The sequence below is a fragment of the Nipponia nippon genome, unplaced genomic scaffold (assembly GCF_047370975.1).
Source record: "Nipponia nippon isolate SJK-2023a ecotype South Korea unplaced genomic scaffold, ASM4737097v1 scaffold_3, whole genome shotgun sequence".
Taxonomy (NCBI): domain Eukaryota; kingdom Metazoa; phylum Chordata; class Aves; order Pelecaniformes; family Threskiornithidae; genus Nipponia; species Nipponia nippon.
The window spans coordinates 126,204,499-126,222,052 of NW_028262347.1; the positions used below are offsets into that span (position 1 = coordinate 126,204,499).

Here is a 17,554-nt window from a genome sequence, read left to right on the forward strand (position 1 = left end):
CACAAAGCAGCAATTTTAGCGCCAAGCAGCTGTGCTAACCTTGCAGACCTGAACGCCTTCCTCCGAGGATGCCCCGTGCTGCACGGACCACCCTCCATCTCCAGGCAGGAAGGAAAGCTTTGGCCCTGAACATCTGTTCAGAGCTCCCACCGGCCTAAAATCCTCCAGCACTAAAGCAATAGCAACCTCTGCTCCCATTTGCACATCTGTCAGCGATGGAAGCCATTTGAACACCGTAAGGCAATTGGGTCCCAATCCTACCTTGTCAAATTAGTTCCATTTGTTAAATAATGATCCTTTGTTTTTCATGCTAATAGTTCTCCAGGCTCTGTAAAATAGGCTACCTGTACAAGTAAGTTATTTTTTTCAGAAAAGCACATCCCTAAATCGCAGTATTTCCCATGCTGCTTTGTTCATCTCCTCTCCACATTTTTTTTATTTTTATTTTTAACTGGCATAACAGATTGATCAGTTCTTGGCTTATTCTTCAGTCTGACTTTTGGTATTTTTAAGGACTTGTATAAATGCTTAAGATTGGCTTGTGCTTAGATAACAAAGCACAGAACGTATCTATAAAAAAAACTTGTAAAAGTAGTAGTTCACACAAGTAAAACAAATATAGCGTGGCTAGAACTAGGTTAGAATCAGTACTTAAGGTAAGCCTAGAAAAAAATGTGAGATTTAGATGGATTTTGAAAAGGGCAAATTTTGAAACAGCAGTCAGCATGGTGGAGGCAGGAAATTGCTCCTCCTGCTGCAAGCATCACCTTCCAAAGGCAAACAGGGAAATTTCACTTTTTTCTTTTAAACCAAGAAAATCTTTTCCTCCATTCAGCAGTTTAATGCCAACTATGAAAGCTTAAGGGTCAGGTTTTCTACAAGTTGTTACTGAAAAAGAGGGCAATTGGTACCACAAAGCGTGTTTGGTGGTGTTTCAGGATGCAGATTTAATAACATCTAGAGAACAGAAACGCAACTAAATTGGCCACAGGTTTGCTGTGAATGAAGGTCAGTATTGCATCTCCTGCTTCCTTGCACGTTCACAAGCGGTTTCATCAGTGGAGACGCATCTCCACCAAGGAAGCTTGCGGAGGGGCTGGAGTCCCACATTTCTCCCGGGGCTGCAGCTTGCTGCACCCTGGCAGCTCCGTCTCTCTCTTTTCTTCCTGGCTTTCCTTAGTGCATGAAAGGGTCTATGGATTCAGACCTCCAGCATACGCTCAGGTTACGGCATCTCAGAGAAAACAGGTGCCAAGAGGAGTAAACGTTAGCTAGAGCAGCACAAAGTACCTGAAAGCACCCCACCTTCTAGAGATAAGCATGCAGCAACACACCCAGTCCCCGAGCTCCCTGGCGCTTGGTCGGGTTGTCTCCCATGGGGCTACAGCAAAAGCCAAACGTGGATACCAAAATGAAGTTAAATGCAGAGGCCCTCGCCATCCTGCAGTGCTCATTACCACCAAATGACCTAGCAAAGCTCCTCTCCAGCTGATCTCCTGCTGTTGACCTCAATGGCTTTACTGGTACCTAAATAAAAGACGGGTCCAGAGCTGGGCAATACATCCTTTACAGCCTTTAAAGAGAGCATTCAGCCGCACAGACCTCCAGCAAGTTAGCAGGCAATGATTAATTTATAGCAGCCTTGGCCCAGACCTATCAGGTTTCAGTGTTATTGGCTTCGTCTTACTTGCTCTAAACACAACTCTGCTCCTTCCCACCTCTTTTGACCTTCATAATTATTCATCTGATTTTAGTATTCCGAAGCAGCGAGTTTCAGTTAATATTGGTACGACACCCCTCGCAGCAGCGTGCCTCGTGTACGCACACATTGCACAGCTTGCAAATTAACTGGAGAGGTTACAAATCTGGGAGATGGGACATCAGGGCCCGCCCCTGGCTATCGGGCAGCATATTTTGGTGATCTTCACCCTTCATTATACGTGCACCTAATAAGGGTCTTGGCAGGGGAAAAAAGTAGAAAGATGCTATAAATTAATATACTGTGATGAATATAAAGCAGAACCCTAATAAAGAGCTGTGGGGGAAGGCAATACTTTGTGCTGAGATGAAGCAAGCTGGGAAGACCATACATACCGTATGCTCTCATCTGGAACAAATACACATCCTGCAAAAATCAGTGTATTGCAACAGCATAGACAGAACTGAGTTGATTTCAAGAATTAAACTGTGGAAAAGAGACTCCTTTCCATTCAAAATGTACATAATCGGATCCCCTCTAAATACAGCCTGATAAAGGAGGAGCATTTTTAGGTTGCCTTGAAAAAAGTCAATTGGCATGAGCTTCTCAGGCCATTTTTTTCTCCTATCGTTTCCTTAAATTCACAGTATTCCATATTGTGAAACAAAACTGTCAAATTGTGTTCCTTTGGAGACACCTACTACACAGAAATAATTAAATCCTGTAATAATCTCTATTTACATACCTTACTAATGCAAAAGCCAAACAAGCTTAGTTCAAAAAAAAAAAAATCTGTATCAGGTTTAAAATCTCCCTTTCTTCCCTGCTGATTAACGTGGCTGTGTAAGCATAACTGCCAATGCATCTGTTACAAAGACGGGTAATTGAAGTTCTTGGAAAGAAGTGCAAAAGTACAATCTTTCCCTCCTGTCTTTCATGTTTTCTTCACATAAGTAAAGGTATCTTCCCGTTGGAAAAGATGGAAAGAAGTGTCTGCCATCATTTAGAGCTAGTCAGGGGATAACCTGGAGTAAGCTTAGTCATCCGTATTAGAAAAAAAGTTTAAAATGTGCTTACGTAGTTTCCTAAGAATAAGTTTCCTCATAATGGTGCCAATATCTGATACACCTCTTAAGGAAGTTTGTAGCTTTGGACTATTTATAGTTGACTAGTCATTTCACTTTTTTTCTTTTTTCTGCACAAACTTACCCAAAAAATTGTCACCTTTTAGCAAGCCTGTGACTGCCAGAGACAGGTTCATCTTGAAATGAAGTTCAACCGCCATGCCCGCCAGCCAAGAGGCAATGACGAGAACCTGTATAGTGAAGCACCACTCGATACAAAGCCTTATTCAAATATTTTTGTCTAAGAATAGTTTGTATTTTTTCCTTGGCGTTTTAATGAATATATCCCTCTTTTCCTGCTTATGGAATTGCCGGGGTGGGAGGTTAGCTCCATTTCATTTCCATTTAAGCGGAAGATCATTATATTTAGATAGACTCAGGTTAGAGCCATTAAACTTGGAACAATGCATCCCTTATCTGAGTTTATGCTACACTACACCAATATTTGAGTGCCTGGTCTTCACGGTTGTACTTATCCATGACTACCACACAAAAAAGACTAGGAACATTTTCATAAAATAATCTAATGGGGAAGGCATTCTTCCCCTGGGGCATGCTGTCGCCGTGGGAAGCCACGGCGTCACACTAGGTGCACTAGAACCATGCCAGCCATACAGCAGGTCCTGAGCTCCCACACAGTGCCCCATCAGGAAAAAACCCAGATGAGGAGCGATGGGGAAACCATAGTGCCATAGCAAGGCGAGGGGAACAGGAGGAAGCTCTGGCAGCGTCATAGGTATGTCCTCATGCCAATACACTTCCATTGTTTACATTAAGAGTCTTAAGGACAAGTAGCAAAGCTCAAAGGCAAACCTCAGAAGTTGTAGAAAAAGCATTTGTTAATAACATTCATTCCTATAACCAATTTCCTAGCTGGAAGCTGAAAGAAGCTTTGTATGAGACTTGTCTTATGCAGTTTCCTCCTTAAAAGGATCTATTGCTTTTCTTAGATCTTCTGAGAAGCATCTGATATAAATAAAGGAGGTGCTGATTGCCTGTAACTGAAGCCAACAAGACCTACAGAATCATAGACCGATTGAGGCTGGCAGGGACCTCTGGGGTCCATCTGGTCCCACCCCTGCCCAAGCAAGGCCACGCAGAGCAGGCTGCCCAGGACCACGTCCAGATGACTTTCAAGTATCTCCAAGGATGGAGACCCCCCAAGCTCCCTGGGTAACCGGTGCCAGCGCTCAGTAACCTCACAGTGAGAAAGTGGTTCCTGACGGTCAGATGGGCGGTACTCCAGAGGCAAAGTTCCACCCTTTTGTCTCCTTCAAAAAAATATTCCTGAAATTCCTTAAGGTTATTGGAAATCCCAGTGATTCTACCTCTGTCTGATCCAGTGCTGGTTATATATTTAATCAACATGCTTTTTTCATGTGTTCAGAACTACATCAGTTAAACTGGCTCTGCATTTCATTCCTCAATTGAAATTGTTCGATAGGATCAGCTTTATTGGTTTACCTTTGCTATTTTAAAGTTAGATTTGTTTTCCATATACTTTCCGGTCCTTGGAGTTTGCTCTGAAGTATATTAAGTTAAACCTTTAAAGAGACATTCTTTGTGTAACTCTTCTGTTAACTCTTGTTGTTTTGATCTCTTTGGGTATTTTTAACCCCTAAATGAAGCATCTTAACTCAAGTACTCTAACTTTTTCTTAAATCCATCTTGTTACCTAGTGTGAAGGTAAGGGCAGTGAGTTTCTACGTCACCCTGGAAATCGATCCACCAGTTGAGAAGTCCATTTTTAAGAGCCACAGTAAAAAGTCCAAGGCTGTCTTCCATTTAATTTCCCATCCTTATCCCCAGATAACAGCTCCCTCCACAGACTTTGTAGTACTCCTGACCACTTTTTCCTCTTATTTTTCACTGTGCAAAGCTGAAATTTCCGTTCTAGATCTCTTTTAATGAATCAATGATCTTTAGTAATACATCTCAGCAAGTTATTTTTGCTGCAAGTTTAAAGACATCTTAATTTTTTTTAACATCTCTGCACTTCTCAATATGTTCACTGGCATTTAAACTCCAAAAAACCAGTGGGAAAATTAGATGTGTTTTAAATTAGGCAGCACTGACCATCTAATTTTGCATTTTTTTGTTTTTAAACAGCAGCCACATTGGCTCCAGATGGTTCAGTAACTGCTCAGAGCCAAGAGGTCCATCAGTTGTGCTCCTTTCAGTGTCTGGGTTCTGCACAACCTGTAAGTAGATATCCTGTGACATTCCCTTTCAATGACTTAACTAGGCAATTTAAGAGAAATACAGTTTTAAACAAGTGATGCAACCCTGGTTAGGGCAACCGTTACCCAGACCGTGGCCCCTGTGTATTCTTCATTCACCAGAGCAAGGAAGCTATCTCAACATGCTTGGACAGGATGGGCTTCTTCAGTGTCCCTCCCTGTTCGTGCGTTATTTTCATACTACACCTGTCGTTTGGGTTGGGTTGTTCCCCACCCCCCCAAGAAGTGAATCCCTTATGACCTGAAGAAACTCCAGGGCCATTGCCTTATTCAGGTAGGATTCTAAATTAAGACAGATCTTTGCTTTTTTTTTTTTTAATTAATTAACACCATCCCTTTCTTCATTCTTCAGACCAAACTATCCAAATATAACAGTACAGTTGCAGTGATTTGGGTTTTGCTCACACGACAATCATAAAAGATGAATTTTTGAAGAAATGGTTGTGAATCAACTCTATTGAAAGGAGTTACAGAGTTTGCCTGAAACAGGACAGCTACTGGAGCTCTAGAAACACACCAATTTGGAAAAATAAGGAAATGCAGGGAAAAAGGGTTAAACTACCCTTAACAGGTTATTAACTTCTCAGTTTTACTTCTAGAGCTACAAATCCAGATCTGCAAGAGTACCTGAAATATCAAAGCAGATGAAGTCCTATTATGTTGCAGCACTGAGAGATGCAAGATTTGTCAGCTCAATGAACCGTTAGCTCTTAAAATAAATGAGCAGTTTATTGACCTTTCAGTGATTGAGACAAAACTAAAAGCCAAAAATACTCTGGCAGTGGGCAGGCAACACAGGCGATCACTCAGAAGTTCCTAGCTCGCAACGGGAGCGCAGCCCTGAAGGTCACCGTGGTGCTTCGCTGCAGCCTAACAAGGGCTGCATCGATTTGCTGAGAACTTCTGCTAAGTAACCCAAAGGTTTTGCCTTTATGCTCACTTAACTCCTTATTCATTTTTTTGTTATGACCACATATATCTGCTCCTTTAGCTTCACTGTGATACACCAGGACTCCCATAATTTTGGAAAAAAAAAAAAAAATAGGGCCATTATCTTCCCATCCTGAAAGTATTTTCACACATGCTGACTTTTCCTTCTCGGGCTGTGCTATCTGTTTCAAGGGGAATAGTCGTAACCTTAAAGTTAGCCATGCTCTAGTTCAGAGCTTTAGAAGATGCCTAAAAGACAGAGCAAGGAAAACGCCCAGAGACAGCACCTTTGACATTTCCACATCGGTCTTATGATTTAATGCAACAAAGGGGAAATAACTGCTTCTAAATAGTCCATTTCTCTGAAGTGCAGCTGGTATCAGGCTCCTGCCTGTAAGATCAGCAGGAGTTTCAGCAGCAGATACCAGACCTACCAAACCCAGGGCCAGAGCATCGCTCTCCCAAGGAAAACCACGCAACTTCCATCCTCCCGCTGGGAAGGAAGCTTGGGACAACAAGCCTGGGCCGTCCTTCATGGAGTGCTCACACTACACATTCATATCAGGAGGCAGTGTTTAAGTATCTTCCCGCAATGGTCAGCACACCGCCTCGTCAATGGTATGCCCTATTTTGAAGGGGGAATTTTTACTCAAGAGGGGCTCAGGACCTGTTCATTTTACAGGCAGAGATTTGCAGCTGCAGTTTTGTAGGCATTTCGTTGGTTGTGGTCTGTGCTCCTAGTTTGCTGGATTAATTTAGTAGCTACACATATGTAAAACGTGTGGGGAAAAAATATATATAATGAATTTAAGACTTATTCAGAAGGCTGGACCAAGAAAACACCTGCTTTTGCTTTCGTTTTCACTGAAGGGGAAAGAGAAGAAAGCCAGTATTCCCTGTTAGCATCTAGTGCCTGGCAGAGGAGGAAACCTTGGCTTGCATTAGTGTATTAGCTCTACAGAAAACTTAAACCAGTGGTATCAGTTCTACTTGCGGTTGTCCCACTCCACACGATGCATTCATTGTGTCCAGAGCAAAAGCACTGGACTCCGCATCCCAGGGGTCAGGACCATCCCAGGTCCCTGGGTCCACATTCTCATTCCCCAAAGATCAGCTCACTTTTGAATTTATGACATGTTTTTTTGGCTCAGGATCCTCATTTCCCACCAGCTGAGCCACCCAAGCTTGAAGAGGCAACATCATACAGTCTCTCCCTGTGCCCCAGCGAGTATATAATAAGGCTTCATAAAGCAAAAGGGCTTCTGCAGGAGGTGTCTGAGTCCTCTCGCTGCGAAACACAGCCAGTGGTTATTGCATTTCTGTAGGTCTTTCCTCAATTCAAATCTACTTTGGATCTAAGTTCCCCCACATCATGGGCAAGACCTTCCGGCACTCAGCATCTTCCTCAGGCTGTTTTCATGAGAAATGCTTGATGTAGGCCACCTTAATGAGACCAGAACGAATTTCCTTTGGAAAAACCTATATCCTTGTAGTCCAGACATAACTGTCTGCCATTTGGGGAAAAACAGTATTTCATACTTTCTCCCCTCCCTTCAGACACTGAGTTTTGTGCTTCAGAGACACCCAGCTCCTCCTTTGCACCCTGCAAGGCTTTGGCGCTGGCAGGTCGCTCTGCCCGTTGTCCAGGGTTGTGACTCCCGAGTCCTTTTTGTGGACCTGGACAATATTTCAGGGAGGTGAGGGGGACGCTGTGCAGCTGCTACGTGCAAATGTTGAAACAAACAGCCATTTGTGTCTGATGAATAAAAGCAAAAAGGCAAATGTTTAATAATTTGTAAATTAGAAATTGAAATAAAGGGGGAGCTTAAGGAAAACACTTAAGTAAGCTCCATAAAAGTAGCATAGAAATAAAGTTGTAATACAAATCCTGATTTGCATTCAGGAATATGTAGCACTAATCCTGCAATCCAAGCATATTAAATCCTGTTTTCTTGCTACAGGCATGATCTTGCCCTTACCCATAGTTCAGGACTTTTAACACCTATTCTTACCCCATGCTCAGGTAAGTCAGGCTTTGCAGGAGGGATGGAGCACTGTGTTTTCTCCAGTAGCTCCCACTGCTTAGTTTGAAGAGTGAGGAGTTGGAGAAATCATTCTGCATGGTTGTGAGAGGCCAGTGGAGAGAGGCAGGGATCTCCCAGCAGAAGAGGCCATTCTATTTAATGTCTTATACTGCCACCATCTGAAAACTTATTCATTAAACTCAGCTAATGGCTGTTGCACACTGCCCATTCCTTCCCCACGGCACTGAAGAAGTTTAGGCTGAGGCAATAAAGAGGTAAATACAGAAGGAAATAAAAGCAAAGGAGAAGTAGAAGGGACACGCTCATTCAGAGCTGCCAAGTGCCATTTCTGTCTCCTTGATGTCATTCATTACACAAGTTATTAGAAATGGACAGAAGTTTATATGCACTTTATTGACTAGTACATGGTTGTAAAGGTAATTCTTGTTACATGTCAGTTAAATGCACCAGAATTCACCCCCAAAATTTCATTCACAGAACCTCTCTGTGCAAATGAAATAGTAATGCTGGCTGCTACACAGCTTGTGTGGGTGTTTATACATAATTTAGCACAGGTTCCCTGAAGAACAGGAATTACAGGATAGCATGTGGTAGGGTATAAAAATCTGAACCACTCAACAAAAATTATCCCTGACAAAGACAGCTGAGTAACTGCAAAAAAACAAGGAATGCTGCAGTCGATGCTCTCTTCAGACTGATAGGAGCTGACTCAGTCTTTTCAAGAAACAGGGATGCTATTACCTTTGTCTCTCATTTCAGTCTTGGAAGATATTCAACCACCTCCAGCAGCAAGTTCAACAAAACAGTTTCTCTCGCAGTTCGAGGCCTGGTGTCTACCTTCTCCCACCATAGCCTCAGCTAATCCAAACCATATGGGACATTACAGAGCACAAAACCAAGCAAGGATTGAATTTAAAATTCAGACTCTGCTCAAAACTCCTAGCTAGTACTAAAAATAACTGATGCTATCAGCCAGCAGCACTTGGGAGTTTCCAGTTTTGAGATGCAGAAGCACATCAGCACTGCGACGAGCGCAGGGCAGCACGGTGCCAGCGGGCTTCGCCCTGCAGCCCCAGGACTGCGCTTGCCTTGCTCACCCCGCCGGCACCCAGGCAGACGGGCACCGCTCCAGCCGCGTCACTGCGGCACAGCGCTGCGCCCGGGGAGAGCCGGCCTTGCAAAACACACAACCCTTCCCAGCCAACGAGAAAGGGACGTTCTGAACCCAAAAGGCCACTGGAACTTAGTCTAAATGTCACCGCCTTGAACTGAGCATTGCCTGTCCTTGTGTTGACAGCACAGCCATAAACACAAAGGGAAATTACAATGGTGTAAATTTCTTTTCCAAATTACTCAAAAGAAGCAGATTTTAGATATGCACCTGCTTTGTGACACTTCTCTTCGGTAATATTGGAAAAGCCCAAGGGCTATGGATGTGCGGCAAAAGGAGCTCTTAATGTCACCCACATGGTAAAGCAGTTTAAATGGATGTGTCGCAAGGGCATGCAACTCAAGCCATCACCTCCACACTTGCTTTCGTCACATGAGTGTAGCTATGACCTGGAAAGGGACTGCACCTCTGGGTAGCATCACATTCCAGAAACTCCAGAATTTTACACCAGTGCAAAGATCTACTTTGATCTTTGAACACGATTTTTGCCAAAAGACTGGGGGCTGCTTTATAACTCACCAGATATGCTGTCAGGCATAAACAGACACCAGCAACCCCAGGTGCAGAGGGAGCAGAGGACACGCAGCACTGATGGGACTGATCCGAGGCTGCGGGGATCAGTTCTTTCTGGGTGTGTTTTATAAGGACGTGGTTGTCTTTGCAACTGTCAGCTTTATGATTGACTTTGACATTCTAATATCCTATTTAAAAGAGTTAATGAAGAGGCTGTCTTCAGGGCTTCAGCAAATTGCAATAAAGAGAGGATTTACAAATGAAATCAGAATACAGAAGGTATTCAGCACTTCTAACCTCACAGCTCATGAGTCTGAGGTGAGTCACAATTTGTGTTGGTACGGTAAATGAATTTTACATCCTCTCTTTACTATAGAATTTTACATCCTCTCTTTACTACCCGCTGTAGTCTGCTTTAGTGCCTTTGACAACAGGACCATCAACATCATCTCATGACACAGCATTAAAAAAAAAAGTAAACCTCTCTACAATCATTTGTTCTCAGCTATTGGCAAGGGAGAAGGAGTTGAAAAATTTCCTGGAGGAGAGGTAAAGAGGTCTAGAAGTTGCCCGTAGTTTGGGGTTTTTTGGTTGTTGGTTTTTGCTTTTTCTGCTAAAGAGGAAGGAGATTCAAGAGGGGACAGTTTATAAAGAAATCTTCACTCCTACAAAAAGAGATCTGACTCTGAACACTTGCTTTCATCCACTTTCTTTGCTGTCTCAGTGTTCAAGTGTATTTATTTAGGAGAGCTGAGACAGATTACAAGATTTGGCAGATGCTTCACATACCTTTTAGCTATTAGACTATTTTCAGCGTGACCTAGATAGGCAACACAGGAGTCAGTGGGAAAAGCATTATTCAGAGGTCTGTGTTGGCTGTTACAATAATCATCTCATTCAAGGTGTGACTGACCATCTGTCACTGAATTTGGGGACTTTTCATTGAAATACTTTAAAATAGTCAATTATTTAAGAGTTTCAACTGAACAGACCACATTTGGGAAAGCAGCATCAAGCAACCCAGTATTTATTTCTCAGCAGCAGGCACTGCCCTCCTCCCAGCTCCGTTCAGCAGAGGGGCTACGAACGTGGGTTACAGTAAAGCCATGTCCTCACTGGGAAGACCTCCCCACTTTCCAGCTCCAGGGTACCCATCCAGGAACACAGCTCTGCAAGAAACCCCAGCAGCCACGTGCTAAACCACTTACTGCTGCAGAAGAAACAGCGATGAGAGGACAATGATAAAACATTGTGCTGAGCAGTTAAGAAGTACTGGCGTGCAAGAGAAGGAGAAAAACCTGACACTTGTGTTTCTTGCACAGAAACTCTGTACCAAAGTTCCTGGTTTTGCCCCCAGCACTTGACACTTTTCATGAGGAAGCCACTGCTTTGATTACCAAGCTAGAGAGACCTTCATCTAACAAATTTCTTGTTAGGTATTTCTTGTCTGAAGACAGATACTTAACCTTCCAGTACACTTTTTTGGCTTTTATAAAACAAATATATGAAAGAAGATATTATTCAGACTTATTTTACATTTTGCGAAAAGACATCCATACTCAGAAGCTGTGAGCTACCAACCTGCCTCCTCAGTCTAAAAGGAGGACTTAAACCTTCGTTCCTGGCAATCCCTTAAAAGTTGCTTTTCAGAGTATTGCCAGACAGCAGAAGCCATAAGGACCCTTTCCACAACACAGGGGCATCCTCAGAAGGGCCTCCCTACTCTGATCTTACAGGCCACCAGGTCTAGAGACTCACTTAGTCTACCAAATCCTAGCTCACTGCCTTTTAAACCCCACCGCTTCAAACCATGCCCTCGGAGAAGGCTCTTAACCCATGGGGCAAGGATGTGCCATTCAAACAGCCAGCTGAGCTACACCCATTTAATAGCTTTTTTCACCAGCCCGAATGCTTCTTAAAGTAGGTCTGTACCCAAACCAGGCCAGGTGGCCACAGCCTTAGGTGGCATTACGTACTGGATTGAGTCATCCAAGTTTTTCACAAATATTGGGAAATAGTAGTTTTATTACAAACTGTAGCAAAATTGTAAAGGAAGCATCCAGGATAATGCTGAAATTCAGGATAATACTGAGATGTCACATGTGCTTACATTAAAAGGAAGCTTTGAAAATAATCTACTTTTTCTAAGGGGCTGGAGAAGGTTTGAATTTTGGATGGAGAAAAGGAGCAAGGGAAACCCCAAGAAGAATGGCACACTTCTGCGCTAAAACCCTCTTGAATATTAATGAAGCCATCACAAAAGAAGCTACACCATTAATATGACTAGCATGATAAAATATGACTTCAGCTTATGACATGTTCACTCTCTCATTTAATTTTTATAGGAGTTGATTAAGATGCTTTCGCTTGAATTTTGTACTGTTTACTATAAAACATTACCGTTTTCTTCAAAGTCTATAGAGACAGACAAACCACACATTTGCCAAGCCGTTAAATAAATAGTATTAAATCAACAATACCCAGGGTCCCAAAATGCAAGTCATTTCCATGTATATTGATTTTATTTCCATTTGCTGCAATAAAAGTTTTGTCTCTAAGCAAAAAACCAGCTATTTTATCAAACTGTTTTGTTTTTAATTCTTGAAATAATGTACTTCTGCAGTCACTGCACAGGGAAAACTTGCCCTAAGTGCTTTCAAATAGATGTGCCTCAAAAAAGCCGAGTGAACTTTGTTATGTACAAAATAAGGCTTGAGTGGATGCCTGCCCGGGAGACAGAAGACGAGGAATAGAGAAGCCACTGCAAGCGGCAAAGCGACATCAACGAGATATTGCTCTTGGTGCTGAAACACACGCAGGAGTATTTCTGAAATACGCCAAGGCTTTGTAGAAGGCTTGCAGCCATGCAGAGGCTCACAACGGGACCATACAGCATTTTACTTTGCGTGGTAGGCTTCATGGCAGGAGCTCCAGCACAGGCAGCAATAACCTTGCTTTCTCCCAGCACCCCTGCCCCAGGCTGGGGTGCGAAAAAGGGTCTGCCCATCACTCCTCACCAGCAGCTCCAGCACGGAGCAAGCTCCCGGCCCTTCCCAGCTCCTAACCTTCTCCAAGCAGCATCACCCCCTTTGCATGCCGTGACCCCACAAGAGCATGCGTTGCCACCAGACAGACGCTTCGTTCCTTAACTACTAACAAAGGCAGCAGGTGAGCTGGCTTCTCAGCCAGCAGCTGCAGGTCAGGGGGTATCAAAGCCAGAGGACCTGGGTCTTCATCTAGGCAAGCCACATTTTATCTCAGCAGGCATTTTGCCCAGTTCCATGGCAGAGACACTCAAATTAGTTTGGTTTGGGTTGTTTTTTCACTCTATGGATCAAGTTTGCCCAGTCTCCCACTGATCCTCTCCACAAAAGTCTGTCTCAGTTTCTCACTTTTCTATTCACTGTTCTTGAAGCTTTTCTCCTAATTTTTTCCTAACTAATTCTTCTTAAGTGCTTGGAGGTGTTGCAATTCTCTTAGGAGCCTTCATTAATACAACTATGTATTATAGTTCTTGCTGCTTCAATCTGGTGCTCAGTCTTCAATAAGGATGAAGTAAATTTCAGGCTAAGCAAGTTATAAATATTCTGCTTCTGACTTTGCACTGCTGAGTGACTACAGACCATTTAATTTCCTGATACCTGAAAGCACTGCCTTGAGAATGAGGGAGAAACTACGGCAATTGTGGAGAACACAAAAATGATGAAGAGGTCGTGTGTTTGTCACATCTTGCTCAGCCATAAAGAAAGCCCCGAGATGAACATCCTTGTCCTTGCAAAACCAAAACAAAGAGGTTTGTCCTTTCAAATCATGTAAGAGGAGTCACCTCATTAATATACATCCTGAATTCATATTTGCCCGTCACCACTTACAATTCAAAAGTTATTTGTTGGCTAGTAATTCCAATTAGGATGATCTTGGATGAAAACTAGTTAAAAGTGCCTTTTGTGAAAATGTTTGTATTAATCTTTCTCCTTTTGCCAGCAGGATAAAAGACTGCTCCCTTTTCCAATCTATAATAATCATTTTTGGTTCAGCTACACTGAGCTAAATTTCAATTGCTATACAGCATAACCCAGTCCACAGAATCTATATTATTCAATATTTTCCAGAAGTTCTGCATAATTAGACCCATCTGTTTTCTTTTTCTGAGTTTTACAAGCTGATAGTTTATACTTACTTCATTATAAGAACAACAATCAAAGGAGGTTGCACAGCCACTGCTTTAGAGCACCATCAGATGCTCCGGTGTTTAATCAACACAAAACACCCGCACCAAAGCCCCTGGCCAGGTCCCTGCCCCACCGCGGCAGCCCAGCTGCCTGAAGGGCTTCTGCAGTTTAAGCATTACACTTAGCAGCTTCGATCCATCCAAAAGTTTCCCTAGCACAAACCCAGTGAACACGAGGGAGGCAGAAGGGATGCTGTAGAGATGACCTTAGAAGCCTCCTTGTCCTTGATAGCAGCCTCATCTTCACGAGGCCTCTCCTTGAAGCACAAACAAGACCATTTCTTTAGAAAATACCACAGTTTTATCTGCTTGGGGGGGTGTGTGGGTGCTCCTCCCTGACACTAAAGAAAGAAGGGTATCAAGGGGACTCCCAAGGCCGATGTGCTTCTGGAGGATCACACTAAGATACAGCCTCAGTAATTCAGGTCAGCCTCTGAGGACAGCGGAGCCCCTGCGCCGTGGAAGGTTGGAATGGGGATACGCTATTTAGATTTGAATTGCCGTCTGAAAAGCTAAACAAATTTGTTCTTCTACATAGTCTACAGGAAACAATTTTCAATACAGCGTTCAAACAGCACCCAGAGGTGCTACTGCTACTCCTGGTTCAGCCCGTCTCCTATAACTGCTGAAACAAACTGCAGTGCTGCTACTGAGAAAAACAGAGCTTTTCAGGCAAAAATGCCTGAGGAGGAGATGGGCAATACCAAAACACTGCTGTGCTTCTCAGTAACTGGAGTATTTCCTGTACACGGGTAAATGCCAGAATGTTTCAGACTGTCTGACTTAACAGGTTGATCATTTATCTGCCCAAGACAAAAATAAATCCATTAGTGGAAGAACAGACTGAAAATTAAAACTCTTTTTTGAAAGAAACCCCAGAAACAGAGCACCAAATCCTTGGCTGATTCAGTATAGCCTCACCGACAATCACAGACTCGCCTGAGAAACTGGCTGCTAATGCTTATTTCTCCGTGTGTAAAATGCCTCATTTCAAGGATTACCTTCAGTTTTCTTAAGCAACGTGACTGTTCTCACTTCAAACTTTTCATCAGCACCAACACTGAGCAAACCTTGCGCTTTGTGTTGTCTCCATCAGCACATGCTCCTAGTCGGAGGAACAAGAGCGATGCCTTCTAGCTCGCAGGAGGGAAAGGGCTGTCAGCTGGGTGTACCTGCTCCTGGCACCGCTCGAGATTTTGATGCTGTTAATTACAGCAGCTTACATGAAAATTGTGGGGTTTCTCCTTTTATTCTATAACTACGGTCAGTATTGGTGATACAGTTCAGCCAAATCTGTCTAGCCCTTCCTCTTCCACCCAGAAGAAAGCAATACATAGAGAGATCACAGCAGTGGGAATTTCTCAGTTGACTTCACTGGGCCTCAACAGAAAGAAGCTCTGTATAACAGTTGAGTGAATTTAAATTGCTGGAAGATTCAACATGTTTTTCAAAGCAAACACAGAACAAAATTCCCCATCATCTAAAATGCATTACTTGCAGAGGATAACAATCAATAGCAATGTCTTGCTGAAATCCAGCCTGTTCAAATTAACGTTGTTTGAACTTCAGTCTCAGATATCTGTGGGATAAGGGTTAGATCAGCACTCTGCATTTAGCACTTAAGCTGCCAATATTAAAATAACCATCACAGGGAGAGGAAAGGGAAAGAATCATTCTTCAAAACCTTTCCTTTAGATTGCTTCCAATGGCTCAGGTTTTTTCATTAGATACAAGTGTGTTAGATACATACCAGCTTGCTCGATTTCTTGTTTTGTGATTTAATCAGGCTTGAAGATAAGATGAAGTGCAAGCCCTTAAACACAGCTGAAGGAAGAGAAGACTTTCATTCCTGAGCTTAAAGCATTCTTGATGAACAATTAAATAGCTTTCTCGCCCACCACAGCCTGCGTAGACCTTGTCCCAGTTTTACTGGCAGGGAACAGAGAAGCCATAAAGCACAAAGTCTCTGAGTGTCCATAGAAAAAGTTCCCCAGCAGAAATTGCTGCTCAGGTAGCAGACAGGGATCTCAAGTATTTTGTACATTGCGCTACACCACTGTTAGCTGATGGTGACATTTCACACTCAAAATTTTAGCAGTTTAATCCTGACATAACATATTTGAAGCACATTTTACAAGAGGCAAGCAAGTGTAATTCAATACAGTAAAAAGCATCAAAGCTGTGAAAGAGGAACGAAAGCACAAATACTGAAAGGGTAAACTGAGAAGCAGCCAGCGAGGCCGAGGAGCGTGTCCGCGGCGGGTGGAGCGGGCTCACTGGCCCGTAACTAACCGCAGCAGTTGCTCAGACACAGACAGAGGAATTTGCTTGTTGAGAAGCCAATATACAAAGAATCAGATTCAGTCACAAAGTCTTTATCTGTATTTTAAGTACAAACAAGTTATGAAGAAACGTATTTATTCTGGAATTTTTCTATCTCCAAAAGCAAAGTTTTCAAAAAACCTTTGCCTAGGAAAGAAGCAAAATAACCTACCTTCAGATTTATACTTTACAGAACAAAATCTCCACTAACTCCACGCGTGGTTAAGGAGGACACACATGTTTACCAACCACACTGGAAGTTCTGCTGCATCTGTTACCAGTTTTTAAATAACGCTCTGTAAGAGCATCCTGGGTCAAGCAGGTCACATAAACGACAACCCACGTACTGCTGCCTTCCTAAGCCCTCTCAAGCTCTATTTAATAGAAAGATCCCAACACAATTACATACAAGCAGCCTCTAGTGCAGCCCGGAGTGCCCTTTGCTCGGCTCAGCAAGGGCTACTCTCGGGCATCGCCCCAGCAGGTACCAGCCATAGGAGGGGGACCATTGACAAGGTACCTATCGGGCTGATGCACCGTGTTCTCCAACAGCCGCTAGTCTCGCAATGAGGTAAAAGACTGCAATTTCAGTGCAAGGCTTACCAGACAGGTTCTCTTTAAATAAGTTAAAGCTCCGTGGTGTTGTTAGACACTTGTGGACTGCTGTGATACATGAATGCTGCTGAACGCTAAAAAGGAAGAGGGTTTTAGAGAAACAAAGCTTGCCTTGTTAAAAATCCACTCCCTAGAGAGACTTCTGTATCTCCACATTCATCATCACATCAAGCTCAGACAGTTTGGAAGTCATCAGTCAAGAAACAAAAGGGAGCAGCAGCCCGGACTCCTTTTTTACAGAAGCAAAAATGACTCGGATACTTACGGCATCCAGTGACTCCCAGTGACAAGGACGTGCTCGAGGGAAAGGGCTCTTACCAGGCTTCTCCGTCACCTGGCTCAGCCTCCCCGGGCAGGTGCCAGCCAGCAGCCCCGGTCACCCGGCCCTCGGCGCTGCCCAGCGCCGCTGGAAGAGCAAACAGGCTTCAGCTCCACCCGATTCATGACTTAACCCACAATCACTAAGGCTGCTTTCTCAATCCCACTATATTGTATCAAACCTAACCCCAACCTGATAGTCCTGACCTAAGGGTAACCCTCACTTATTTCTAGACCGCACCCAAACCTCAGGCCTTATTAAAGCCCACCTGTATGCAATCAAGTCTCCTTACAGCCTAACCACATCTCTGCCCTCCCTCCTTAAATTTTGCTCTAAATACAATTC

The 17,554-nt window shown here is 43.4% G+C and overlaps 1 long non-coding RNA gene across 2 annotated transcripts in view; it reads right to left on the reverse strand.

Annotated features, from left to right (window-relative positions):
* The window catches only part of LOC148054904 (uncharacterized), a 53,141-nt gene extending 35,812 nt beyond the window's left edge, over positions 1-17,329 (reverse strand). For both annotated transcript variants that reach the window (XR_015706623.1, XR_015706624.1), the window contains exon 1: positions 17,156-17,329. This is a non-coding gene — a long non-coding RNA (uncharacterized LOC148054904). The remainder of the gene's footprint in view (positions 1-17,155) is intronic.
* Positions 17,330-17,554: the final 225 nt, after the last annotated feature.